This window comes from Sphaerodactylus townsendi, linkage group LG02 (genome assembly GCF_021028975.2).
Source record: "Sphaerodactylus townsendi isolate TG3544 linkage group LG02, MPM_Stown_v2.3, whole genome shotgun sequence".
In the NCBI taxonomy this organism is placed as follows: Eukaryota; Metazoa; Chordata; class Lepidosauria; order Squamata; family Sphaerodactylidae; genus Sphaerodactylus; species Sphaerodactylus townsendi.
Genome location: NC_059426.1, coordinates 144,637,835 through 144,651,082, shown reverse-complemented (window position 1 = coordinate 144,651,082; position 13,248 = coordinate 144,637,835).

Here is a 13,248-nt window from a genome sequence, read left to right as displayed (position 1 = left end):
ATGCTGACTTATGCCCAAAAGTCTGTGATCCTGGCCATGCTCAGACTATAAATACCAGCAGGAGAGGGAAAAAAACATTGAGATGTTACAGTCTGGCAGCCATCTTCCATTAACCCCAATTCCTTCTTCATCGGAAGGAATTCATGTCCAATCATGCCACTTTCTCAAACCAAATTGATAGAACTTAGAGGAAAAAACAAAGCTTTTGTTAAATGCCCAGAACTGGGACAAGCTATGAGTTCATATCTGATGTGGGTGTCATTCACGAATCATCGAGAGAAAGAAAAAGGAGAAAGAAGAGAGCCCCAAATATTTACTAATTCATTATTTATATAATTTATAACATACCTTTCTCCCTAAGGGGGATCCAAAGTAGCCTACATTGTTCACCTCTCCTCCATGTTATCCAGACCACAACCCAGTGAGGCAGGTTAGGCTGACAGGGTCAGCCACCCAGTGGGCTTCCATAGTAGAGTAGAGATTCAAACCTGGGTATTTGTTGGGGGGTTGTATCTATGTGATTGAGATGCATTCCTACCTCAATGAAACTGCCTAAAGCTACAAAGGTATATGTAACCAGCCTGCTATATGTTACCACTGCCATCTGTGACATTCTTTCCTTGATCTTTACTTTATGGCTTCACACGCTTTGTAGATAACTAGGCTTCCCCTGACACCCTGGTCCCATGAGAAACAGAGTTGCATCCGTTATCTCGTGTGGGCAGGAAGCCAGGTGGCTTTCTCTTACTGTCTGCCACTGACCTTGGGGAGCCTCAGCTCCAGGAACTGTTTTTCACAACTTCTTGGGAAAGCGGGCGGGGGGGGGGACTTGCAATGGGATAAAAGGGATAGCAAAGGCCAGGTTTGTCAGAACTGGCTTAGCCACACTTTGGTGCTTTGATGCCTCATCAATAAATGCTACTGATCAACACTACAGAGTCCATTTATTGGCTTAAGGTTCGAGACCTAACAGTATTCTAGGTCCTAGTCTGACACTCTAACCACTATACTAACCTTTCTCCCTAATGGGAGAAAGATTTCGACACTAGCGAAATCAAAAGCAATTCTGTTATCTGCCAAGCAGCTGTGTATTATCTCTAAGTCTTTAATATTTCCTGTGATTTTGCAATCCCAGGGAGGCTAGGAAAGCAAGGGTTATTGAGCTCCTACTGGAGAGAAGTGACTAGTGAGGTGCAGATATAAGATGTGTGCTTTTCATTTTTTCTGCCTAAGTGTAGGATCTTATATTTATGTCTGTTGAAATTCTTTTTGCTAGTTTTGGCCCAGCTCTCTAATTTGTCCAGGTAATTTTGAATTCTGACCCTGTCCTCTGGGGGTATTAGCTACCCCTTCTAATTTGATGTCATCTGCAAAATGGTTAGCATGCCCTCTATTCCATCATCCAAGTCACTGATAAAAATACTAAATGGTACTGGGCCCGGACAGAACCCTGTGGCACCTCATTAGTCATCCCTCTCCAAGATGAAGACAATCCAGTGGTGAGCATCCTTATAGCTGGGTCTGTCAACAAATTACAAATCCATTTAACAGTAATATTCTCTAGCCCACATTTTAGTTGCAAGCATGATGGGGCACCTCATCAAAGACCTTACTAAAATCAAGGTATGCTACATCCACAAAATTCTCTTTGTCTGCAAGGCTTGTCAGTCTGTCAAAAAAAGGAGAGAGATACTAGTCTGGCATGACTTGTTTTTGAGAAAGTCATGGTGATTTTTAGTGACCACAGTATTTCCTTCTAAGTGCTTACAAACTGTTTGTTTAACTATCTGTTCTAGAATCTTTCATGGTATTGATGACAGGATAACTGGGCAGCAACTGTGTTTTTGAAAACACACGGTTAAAGATATGGTTTTAAGGTTTACCCCCCAAAAAACAGAGTTTGCCATTTGCTCTCTATTCAGCTGCCTTCTGCTGCCTCTCAGAGATTACGGTGCATGCCACTGCCTCTTAGAGGCCCTTTCCGCACGGGGCAAAAACGCCATCCCCAGGGAGCCGTTCGCACAGGCTGCGCTGCGAAAACGCAGCAGCACCGACCTGGCTCCCCTCCCCCTCCCCCAGGGCGGCGTCAGGCCGCCTCCAAAAACCTCCCTCCTGGAGGGAGGTTTTTGGTAAACAGCGCCCACATTCCAGTGGCGGTGCAAGCGGCACACGCCAGGGAGTCACGCTGTTTTCCCCTGCCTCTCCCACTCACCTGCGTCGCCTCCATCCCTGCCCTGCTGGCCTCCCTACAAGACCACTCCCTGGCTGTCCTCTGACCCCTGAGGTCGGAGGGCAGTGTGGAGCGAGTCTCTGAGGCTCCAGCAGGCTGGCGGAGGCGACGAGATGAGCGAGGGACCGAAGAAGCTGGCTCTGCACGGAATGCGCTGTCTCTCTTGCGCCGGCCTGTTTGGGGGCCGCTCGCACGCTCTCGTGCTAACGGCCCCCACCCCTCCACTGGCAGAATTCCTGCCGGTGGGGAAGCGCCCTTTCTGCAGTGCGGAAAGGCCAGAGAGTGCTCAAAAGAGCTGGCTGGCAGCTACATAGAGCTGGTAACTCACCAGAAGCCCCATTTCTCAGAAGCCTGAGGCAAGCACATGCCCCAAAAACAAAGAAAACCCCACACACAAATAAAAGCCCTCCCAGGCCCTAAAAAAAAATAAAAACACAAAGGCCTTCAAAACATACACAGTTAAAGATACACAGGTAAACCTTCCAAAAACAGAGCACACCTGTTCAGTAGCCTTCTGCTGCCTCTCAGAGATTATGGCATGTGCCACTGTATGCAATGTGTGCTTATATGCTGCTATCATTCATGACACACATACGGCTTTCATACCTTTTCCTATAAGGATATGCCTTCCATTTCAGAAATGGCAGCTGCTATACATTGCTGGAGTATTTGGCCAGTGATTAGGGTTGAAGATTATATATATCCATGCAGTCACATTTGTGCTAACATTTCTGAAGTTTAAGTGCTTTACTCTTGGCTGCCTTTGACAGAACTGATGAACAACATATGAAATCTGAATTTTGCAGCCCCTGCCTTTTACCTTAGAAGTCCACTGAACAAAACTGACAGACATTTATCATTGTGAGTGACTTAATTAAATCTCATCCAGGGTAATTTTCTTCTCTTTGCCTGAAGTACTGAAGCTACTTCCTTCGTGCTACATTACACTTAGCGTTCTGGCCATGTATAACACTTTTCAGCACATATTTTCATAAACTCCCTTTTCTTGTGGTAAAACAACCACTGGATTATATCTGTAATTTTTCATAATCTGTAAACACCTTTTCATAATATGCAAACATCTTGTGGTAAAACAACAATTGAATTAAATATATACACCTTTCAAAATGTATAAACATTTGGTCATCGTTTTCCTGGAACAGGGCTTTGCTGGAATCAATAGGTGAATGCAAAGAGGACAGGCATAGTATAAACATTTTAATTAATAAATATCTAATCCATGCTCAGTGCAAGTTAGAAACACCCCCAGGCTGATTGTAGTATTCAGTAAATACACTTACTGATAAACTAATTTATCCCATATTGGTATCCATACTGTTCAGTAAACTGAATAAGATGATTGGAACATTATATATCAGGTACTTTTCTGTGACTTCATGACACAGTATTATGATCTGCAGCCAAATGATCAATGATGAACACATGGATTTTCCCTGCAGAATTCATACCATGATAGCAGGGTGTCAGTTCTGTGGAAAAGATCTACATGATACATTAACATTTAACCATAGATCTCAAGACTCATGTGAACAATGTCTATAGTAGCCCTGAACATACATACATACATACATACATACATACATACATACATACATACATACATACATACACACACACATACATACATACGTACGTACGTACGTACAAAAAGCAGATTCTTACCAAAGCAACCCTACTGTCTTTATTTTATATTCCTGTTTACAGTTTCTGTTTTCACTGTTTATGGTTTTCTTTTTATTCCTAAGGTTATTGAATTCAACAACCAGTCAAGCTTTTGAATGTCTCTAAAACTTTGTGGCACCTCAGGTTACTCGATTTCTAGTCAAACATACATCACTAGTAGAACCCCAAGTTAAGGAAATTCCATGAATTATTACATTCTTTCATATTTAATTAGACCTGTATAATAGACTACTTACAATTCATCTCTATGAGCCAGCAGAACTGTCTTCCTCCTGCAGTTTAGTTTTCAGAGGTGGCAAGCACTCACAGCTTTTTAACTGTAATTCTGTTTGTTAAACATTCAGTACCAATGGAAATCAAGCAATTTTATCCTTTAAGATTCCATATTTATTTATTTATAATCGATTTTGTATAACGCCCCTCCCCCGAAGGGCTCTGGGCGGTGAACAACACAATAAAACAGACAATTACATTAAAACCCCATTACAACAGCAAATTAAACAAGATTACATTGGCATCCAGCATAAAACTTCATAAACCCACCCTGGAAAGAAACAAAACAAGGGAGCGGAGGGGCCCATAGATATTAAAGGGCCCAGAATGTAAAAGGGGGAAGGGGTGCACATCAGCGGCCACCCGCCCCCCCAAGTCCGGTGGAACAATTTGGTCTTACAGGCCCTGAGGAACTCTCCAACATCCCGCAGGGCCCGGATAGCTGGTGGTAAAGTGTTCCACCAGGCAGGGGCCAGGGCTGTAAAGGCCCTGGCCTGGGTAGAGGCCAACCACATCACTGAGGGCTAGGGACCACCAACTAAGGATTGGCCTCTGACCAGAGCGCACTTGAAGGGCCGTTACAGGGGACATATATGGGAATTAAGATGGTCCGAGAAAGGTGTAGAGAGGTCCCAGACCGCATAAGCCCTTAAAGGTAAGCACCCATACCTTATGAATGATTCGGAACTCGACTGGGAGCCAATGCAAGCGGCGCAACACAGGTTGAATGTGTTCTCTAAAGGGACCACCTGTGAGCACATGCGCTGCCGCATGCTGGACCAGCTTCAACTTCCGGATCAGACGTAAGGGGAGGCACGCATAGAGAGAGTTACAATAGTCTAACCTAGAGGTGATCGTTGCATGGATCACAGTGGCAAGGTCTGCCTGGGAGAGGAAAGGGGCAAACCGCCAGGCCTGTCGAAGATGGAAGAACGCAACCTGGGTTATGTGGGCCACTGGGTCTCCATTGAAAGAGATGAATCCAGGTGGACCCCCCAGACTGTATGGAGGCCGGGGAGGAGGCCAGTGCCAAGCTGCACAGTCCCTCTCCACTCCAGGCGGCTTCCAGAAGCCCCCACCTCCCCCCCGCAGACCAGCCAAAGAATCTCCATCTTCAATGGATTCAGTTTTAACCTGCTCTATTACAACCATCCAGCAACCGCCTCCAAACAATGCTGTAGAGCTGCAGGGGTGGCGACTGCCCCCCCCTCCATCGACAGAATGAGCTGAATGTCATCAGCATACTATCATATGTGCCTTCAACTTCAGTTATCAAAATGCAAGCAACTTTCCTTAAAATGTGAGTGACCTGAAGCCTTCCTTTTACAACATTAAGATTTAGAAAAGAGCATTGCAAATTTCCTTCATATTAACTGTTGTACTTCATTTTCCTTTGCTAAACTGAGGAGTGATAATCAACCATAAAACTACTGGTAGGTGTCCTTAGGAGTCCTGAGAGGGAGACATAATTAGGTGGAACTAGCATACGTCAAAATGGTCACCTCATTAGCACCTCCTCAGTATCTCCTTTTTAAATGAATGACCAGGAAATTCAATGACAAGTGTCTACATTTGTCTGCAGCATAAATATTAAACCCTTCACAGACACTAAGTTCGGTAAACATACCACCAGCAGTGTAGCTAATAATCCACCCAACAAGCCCAATGCTCTGAATGTTGTCATATGTTCTGTTGAAGTTCCTTCCTACTAAGAGATCAGATCAGTTGCTGCTTTGAGTGAGAAAGCGAAGTCTGTTGGGGGTCAAAAGGCAAGATAGCTGAGCTGCAAATCAGAAAGGCAGTTGAGCAGGTAAGTGGGGAAAGCCTGTGGCTCAGTAGTAGCATCTGCTTGACATGCATAAGATCCCAGGTTCTATCATTTAAAGGATGAAGTGAGGTGAAGATCTCTACTTGAGACACTGGAAAACCACTGGAAGTCTAAGAAGACAATGACGACTTTGATGGACCAATGGTCTAATTCAGTATGAGACAGCTTCATGTGTCCTTGTGATCCAAGTCACTCAGTTTATGCCAGAGATTCTCCGTCAGAGAAACCAAGATAAAGTCTTCAGCTTGATGTCACCATAACATTCTGTTGACCTCTTGTCTCATCTCACCCCTGCTACATGTTAGTTATGGTATCATCCATAGTGGTCGCATTGATCAAGAAGCACAATATCTCTTCCATTTGGAAAACAATCATATTAAGATCGAATAAGGTCCATGAATGCTGACACCAGAACCCATCCCTCAAGATCCCTAAATCTTTCATACTATGAAATCCAGGATGGGCACAGGAAGTTTAGAGGCAGGAGAAAAAATATCCAATATGCACTATTAAAGAGAGTCAGAGAGACCATGTACAAACTAGTATAAGCTCTTTGCCTTTCTTAGGGTGTATCTTTGCAGCTCTTGGAGGCCGATGTAAGCCCTAATTCATGAGGCTTGTTAGATGTCCCACAGAGCCAATATTATCATGATTCCCCAAGCATTTGGCCAAGAAGAAATCATCCCTCAATTGGTTTTGTCAGCTCCAGCTTGGGAAATTCCTAAATATTTGGAGATAGTGCCTGGGGAGGGTGGGTTTTGATGAGGAGGAGAAGCAATTCTGTAGAGTCCACCCTCTGAAGCTGCCATTTCCTCCAGGAGAAGTAACCCCTGCAATTTGCAGATCAATATTTAATTCTAGGAGAATTCTAGCCATTATATGGAGGTTGGCAGCCATACCCTCTGTTCTGCCCCCCCCCCCCCGAATCTGTTTTTGGTGCTCTGTACTTGGGTAGGACAGAGTGGGGGAGACACAAGCCAGGTTCAACAGTTCATACAATAGGTTTATTACTTAAGAGAATTAAGACCCTAACTCCTCCCTTGGGGCTGTCTAAATCAAAGTACTTGCCTTTCTTGAGCAGATTTGAAGCTGTAGACTGTGTCTTCTCTTGGTTGCTTTCAAAAAAGTCAACTGTGTCTTGCTTCCTTTTAGTTCTTTCAGTCTTTGTCTGAGTCTAATTGCTGTTAACCTTAACTTGTGCTCTACGGACCACCATATACGTCACGAATATTCCAGTCTCCAGCTACCCTTGGCACCTCGCTCTGACTGGCAAGAGATAAAACAGGGGATTGCTGGGTAAAGAGGGAAACTGCCTATTGGGAACTGTCTTAAAGGGAAGGGGCTAACTGAAATTCCCTCCCTTAGAAGACTTTACAATGAACTAAACCCATGCTAACTTTGGGGAAACTGAAGCTTAATGGGGAAATAACAAAAGCCTCTGTGGGGACATGACACCCTCAACAGAACTCAGTTGTCATTCCTACTGGAAACATTCAACTGATTGTGTTGAATGTCAGCTTTCAATAAATCTGGATATGGAGGGATATATTGGATTAAATTAGGATGAGAACAGGATTAGATACAAGTGGTAGTTATTGAACCAGTAGGCTCATTGATCTAGCTAGTCTGGGGGCACACGGAAAATCTTACCTTTTCTTATCCCTCCATCCATTGCAGCAGTCTAATTTCAAAAGCTATGTTCTGCAGTAACTGGGTGGCTATTTTTAAGCATTTTGGAACAATACCAATCTCTTTCACACACCTGTAGAAACAATCTGTCATTGACTCTATATTTTCCGTGGTCTGATTCAGTCAGTTTTGTTATCTGCTTATTAACACACTCTTGTTTCTCACCCACATAACTGTGGGAGTTAAGGGTACACAGTAGCCTACAGGGCCACAGCTAATTCTTACATATAAGATAGCATATCTATGGCATTTATACAATTTTCTGAAGTGAATTCTTTCCGTTCTTTGGAAAGGGGTCACGTTATAGATAGGGAGAGAATATATCTTATGAATCATTGGGGGGCGGGAGAGGAAATGAAACAGTCAGCTTTTCCATTTAAGAAAGGTTCAGCTAAGCTACAGACTGTCTACACAATGACGCTTTGCACAGAATTTTCCAAGAACAAATGCCTATGGATGGAGTATTGTGCCAATTAACAGATTTAATATCTAAGCATCAATGTAATGTATGTCAGTTATGTTGAATATTAATTATGTTCATTAATTCAGACCACTAATGCACTGGAAAAAATGCTTGCTCAAATGCCCCTAAAGTTGCATTAAGCAAATGAAAATGTTTTTTTTTAATTATGCAACTAATTAAGAAATCCCTCCAGAAAGCCAGCAAAACTGAAAACATTTATAAAAGGAACCCTTATTTTTAAACAAGGTGTCCCATCCATTCTTGTATACAAGTTCATTTATTTCAAGAGTTCCATCCCATCCCATTCCGTGTACACTCTCCTTCCTTGATGCAGAGAGAATCAGACTTCCACCCAGGAAAAGAGATGGGTTAAGTCATTAAAAGGGGACTACCTTGCTTCTGTGTTAGTTGAAACCAAGCATTTAAGTCAGACCTGTCTCATCTCACATCAGCGCTCATCCATCTTTGCCTCCAACATGTTTCTGCAACCTTGTGACGCTATAGGCAAAAGCTGTAGCTGTGCACATTGTGAAACCTTCTACATCCCATTGAAGCAAATGGTATTCAAGCAGTTTAACTGTAGGCAGACTTTGAATCCAGGAATTCCTAAATATCCATCTGACTTCTGTTGTTTGTTTTTTAAAAAAAGATTAAAGTTTGTCTGTGGTTTTGTCTGCACAAGATTTTTCCAAGTGGAATTTAGCACACTTTAATAAATTCCTAGACTGTAATGTTGTCAAGATATATTTGGAAATACGACCACAGAGTTCTCCAAGTCTGCAGTGTTCTGGGCAACAAGCTACTGTATTCTGCAAATTAATTTCTTCTTTCGAGTCCAACATTTATGTTCCTTTCCCAAACTTCCATACGAACTATTACATCAAGTAGCCTTACATTTATGTGTTTATCTTACATTTTTGATCCTCCTTTCCTCCAGGAGCTCACGCTTCTGTTCACTATTGGTTATGCTGTCTTTCCTTCAAGGAGCATAGCCATAAGTTGTTTTCTGTTCCTTTATGCTCACAAACCCCCTGGGAGATAGGTAAGATAGGCTAAGAGAAAGTGACCAGGCCAAAATCACCTGGTGAGTTTTATGACTGAGTAGGAATTTGAACCCAGCCCAGGCTAGACAAATCATAGTCTAGCACTTTAGTTACTACACAACATTGTCTCAGACCATCATTCCATCTTCCTCAGTACTGAGACAGTTAGCAGATCTCTAAGACTGGAGGCCAACATTTTCCCCTAACTCTGCCATCTGAGATCTCTTTAACTGGAAATACCAGGGACTGAACCTAGGACTTTTTTTGGTGCAAAACATACTCTCCACTGCTGACACATGGCATCTTCCCTCTAGTTCCACATCTTACACAGTAAACCAAAACTTTTGAAGCCTGGAACTAACAAGTTTTTTTAAAAAAAATTATGTCATTCAAAGCCACATTGTAGAAAATGTTGTTGCCTGGATCTAGCCTGGTGTCTTTGCTAATCTATCATTTATAGTTTAAACCCAGAAGAATCTATTGTTTTGCTGTGCCCACAACACAATAGTGGTCACATCTGTGACTAAATTCCTCTGACCATAGCTTTTGCAGTGGCTTTTCACACTGGCATACTGTTTTCTAAGCCTTGGTTGCCCACTGGCAGTCTATGTGGTTCCCTCGCGCCACTACCATTTCAGAACTTAAGAAGGATTGTCCATAAGGGGAAAAAAACCAAAGTCAAAGTCAGAGCCAATAGACTCCTAATTAATAATGAAAACCCTAAACAGAGTTACACCCTCCTAAGTCCCTTGACTACAATAAAATTAGAGCAGTGCAACTCTGTTTGGGATTGCACTGCAACACTGACCTGAGAACAGAGTTCTTCAGAGTATTCGTTACCTAAATCAGCATATGTGCAGGGCACCACTGTCTAATGTATATCTAGGTCTAATTTATAATGTATATCTGGGGCAGCACTCAGAAGGAACTAGAGAGATAAAATAATTATTTTTATAAGAAAAGTATTTATTCTCCTAGCAAGACACAGTGTGAGAAAACAGAATGGCAAATAACCTGCCACTTCCAGGGATACCATTCCCTTAATATTAAACTGGATATTTTATCTAGGCTTTACTGGCATCCAAATGTGCAGGTAGGACTTGCAGATACAACATTGCTGATTCAGGGTAGGCTGAATGGTATTTATGAAACAAAGAACAAATAAAACTACTCTCATTGCCACACTGGATTTTAGGGCCACATTAGCCAACGATTATGGAAAATAAAAGATCAAGCCAGTTCTTAAAGCTTAGTTACGGTTTGCTTGTTATGACAGCATCTTAAGTACTCAGATTCCTGCAACGGTACCAAGTGCCAAGCTGCAATATCGATAATACTGCTGGTGGTGAAGACCGAAGCATCCATCCAAAAAGATCTGACAAATGAGTGCATTATTAGGGTGGACGGATATCTAGGAGTAGACAGAAAACATCTTCCCAAGAAAACACCTTCCCAATTCTAGAGTTCTAGTGCAAAATGAGGATACTCAGAATATGACCATAAACATAACATTTGTTGGCACAGTATGTGACGGTTTTGCCCTCTTGCCACTTGGAGAAGGAGAGAGTCATTAACTTTCATTGTGATAGGAGCATCAAGGAGCCACAGATGGAGCAACGGGGATCATTTACATGGAACATTAGTTTTAGGAGCTCCTTCAGGGCAGTCAAAGGAGGTGGCCTATGCATAATTTTCAACTTGCCAAGGCCCTAATGTGCCATAAACACAGAAGACGGGGACACAAAGCATAAAGGCTATAAATGCTGAAGAAGCCCCTCCTCTTGTCACAAAGGAGGGTTTTTTTTCACAGCAGACACATGCAACTCTTTCATTCTGGTAGAAATGATTGCCTGCTCCAAGAGACAGCAAGCATTAAAAATGTCTGTGTGGCATTGAGTAGGGAGTGGATTTTGTTTTCCAGATATGTTGACTGGCATGTTCATACTGTGAGACATGGGGAGGGAAATGGAAAGGGAGAGGCTCAGGCCTGATAGTTGGCTTTCGAGGATGGTGCTTGTGCCCTCCAGGCTGTGGGTGCTTCTGACCCCGGGGTCCCAGAACAGAGTGGGTAGCTTCTGTGGTAGGATTCAAATAATTTAACAACCAGTTCCAAAAGGACTCAGTGGTGGGATTACAACCTTTCTCTGAACTAGACAAAAATTAGCTACCGGTTCCACCGAATAGGTATGAATAGACTGAATCCCACCACTGGGTAGCTTGCTCCTTTAGCTGCTGAAACAGAATCTGAGTAGGGCCACAAAGGTGGCCTGTGTTCAAGTCACAGTGTTTAGGGGAGGGGTGGAGCTCAGTGGTAGAGTATTTGCTAGATTCGATCCCTATCATCTCTTGTTTGAAGGATAAGTCCAGAGGTGATGTGAACGATCTCTGCCTGAAACCCTGCCAGTCTGAGTAGACAAAAGTGACCTTGATGGACCAAGGGTCTGATTCAGTATGAGGCCTGCTCATGTGTTCATGTGACACCAGTTCTTTCCGTTTTAAAATTACTTATTTATTTCTTTTGCTTTTAATTTGCAGGTTCATCTTCCAGCCATTCTGTGTAAAGAATAATTCAAAACGATAGGCTCAGAGCTGGATTTCGATGAAGGGAGGCCCTAGGCCAGGGGTGGCCAATCTATGGTGCTCCAGATGTTCATGGACTACAATTCCCATCAGCCCCTGTCAGCATGGCCAATTGGCCGCTCCTATCCTAGGCTATCCCTAGGCTCACAAGTAGAGGCCCCTCCCAAGCCCCCACCCTCATGACTAGAGGAAGATGGAAGAATGCTTTAAACAAATTATTCATTATTCTTTTGTTTTTATTATTGTTATCAGTATTATTCTGAAATGGAGTGCAAGGTAAATTACTGAAGGGTTGTTTAGAGACTGCAGTACATTGTGACAGCATGTGTAAGAAAGGTATCAAAAACATCATACATCTTGCCTAGTTTTTGAGGCCTTAGACTTCTGCCTGCCAAGCCTACAGGTAAATTCAGCATTGGATTGGCTATGTATGTTCAGAGTAATTTGCTTCCACAGATGTTTTAGGCAGAACCTTTTGCTGCATTTGTGACTTGTACCTGGGAGAAACTGAGTATAAGAAAATGCTGTGAAGATGAATTCAATAATAGCATCACGTAAATATATAGAATTTAGATAAATGTTATCCTATAATATAATCACAGCATTGTTATCCATGCTCCATTAACTTCCAGACATGATTACTATGTGTCAGATATGCAGTTGCCTTTGAACTCTCTTTGGAAAATTCAGCTCGTCCGGCATATGGCAGACAGCTTATTGATTGGAATAGGGAATGTATTGGTGTGGTATCTAAAGAATTTCACTGGCTTCCATTTTGCTTCCAGGGACAATTCAAAGTGCTGGCTTTGACCTATGAAGGTCTAAATGGTCTGGGGTACAGGGCATCTTCAGGCCCACTTGTCAGTTAAGAGGTGCCTGAGATACCCTTCTCTATATGGCCCCATCTTAACAAGTTGGCACACAGCTACCAAAGACAGGGCCTTTTGTGCAGTAGAACCCAAACAATGGAATTTACTCTTTAGGTAAATTTATCTTTTACTATCATGTTTACATTTTGTCCCGTTTATATTTAATTTGAAGTTGGCTGTCTCTTTTCTGGAATGCTGAGCCCTTTGAGGTGAACATAGTGACCAAACTAATTTACTTTAAATCAACTCCCTTGCTAACTCACATAGCGAACACATGATCAGAGGAGATCTATAGGTTTTGTCAGAATTTATCTCAAGCACAATGCTTGGAAAGGTAAAGGTAAAGATAGCCCCCTATACAAGCAAAGAGTCATTACTGACTCATTAGGTGATATCACATCACAACATTTTCTAGGCAGACTTTGTTTACAGAGTTGTTTACTACTGCCTTCCCCAGTCACGTACACTTTACCCCCAGACAGCTGGGTACTCATTTTACTGACTCTGGAAGGGTAGAAGGCTTAGTCAATCTTGGACTGGCTACCTGAAGCCAACTTCCATCAGGATCA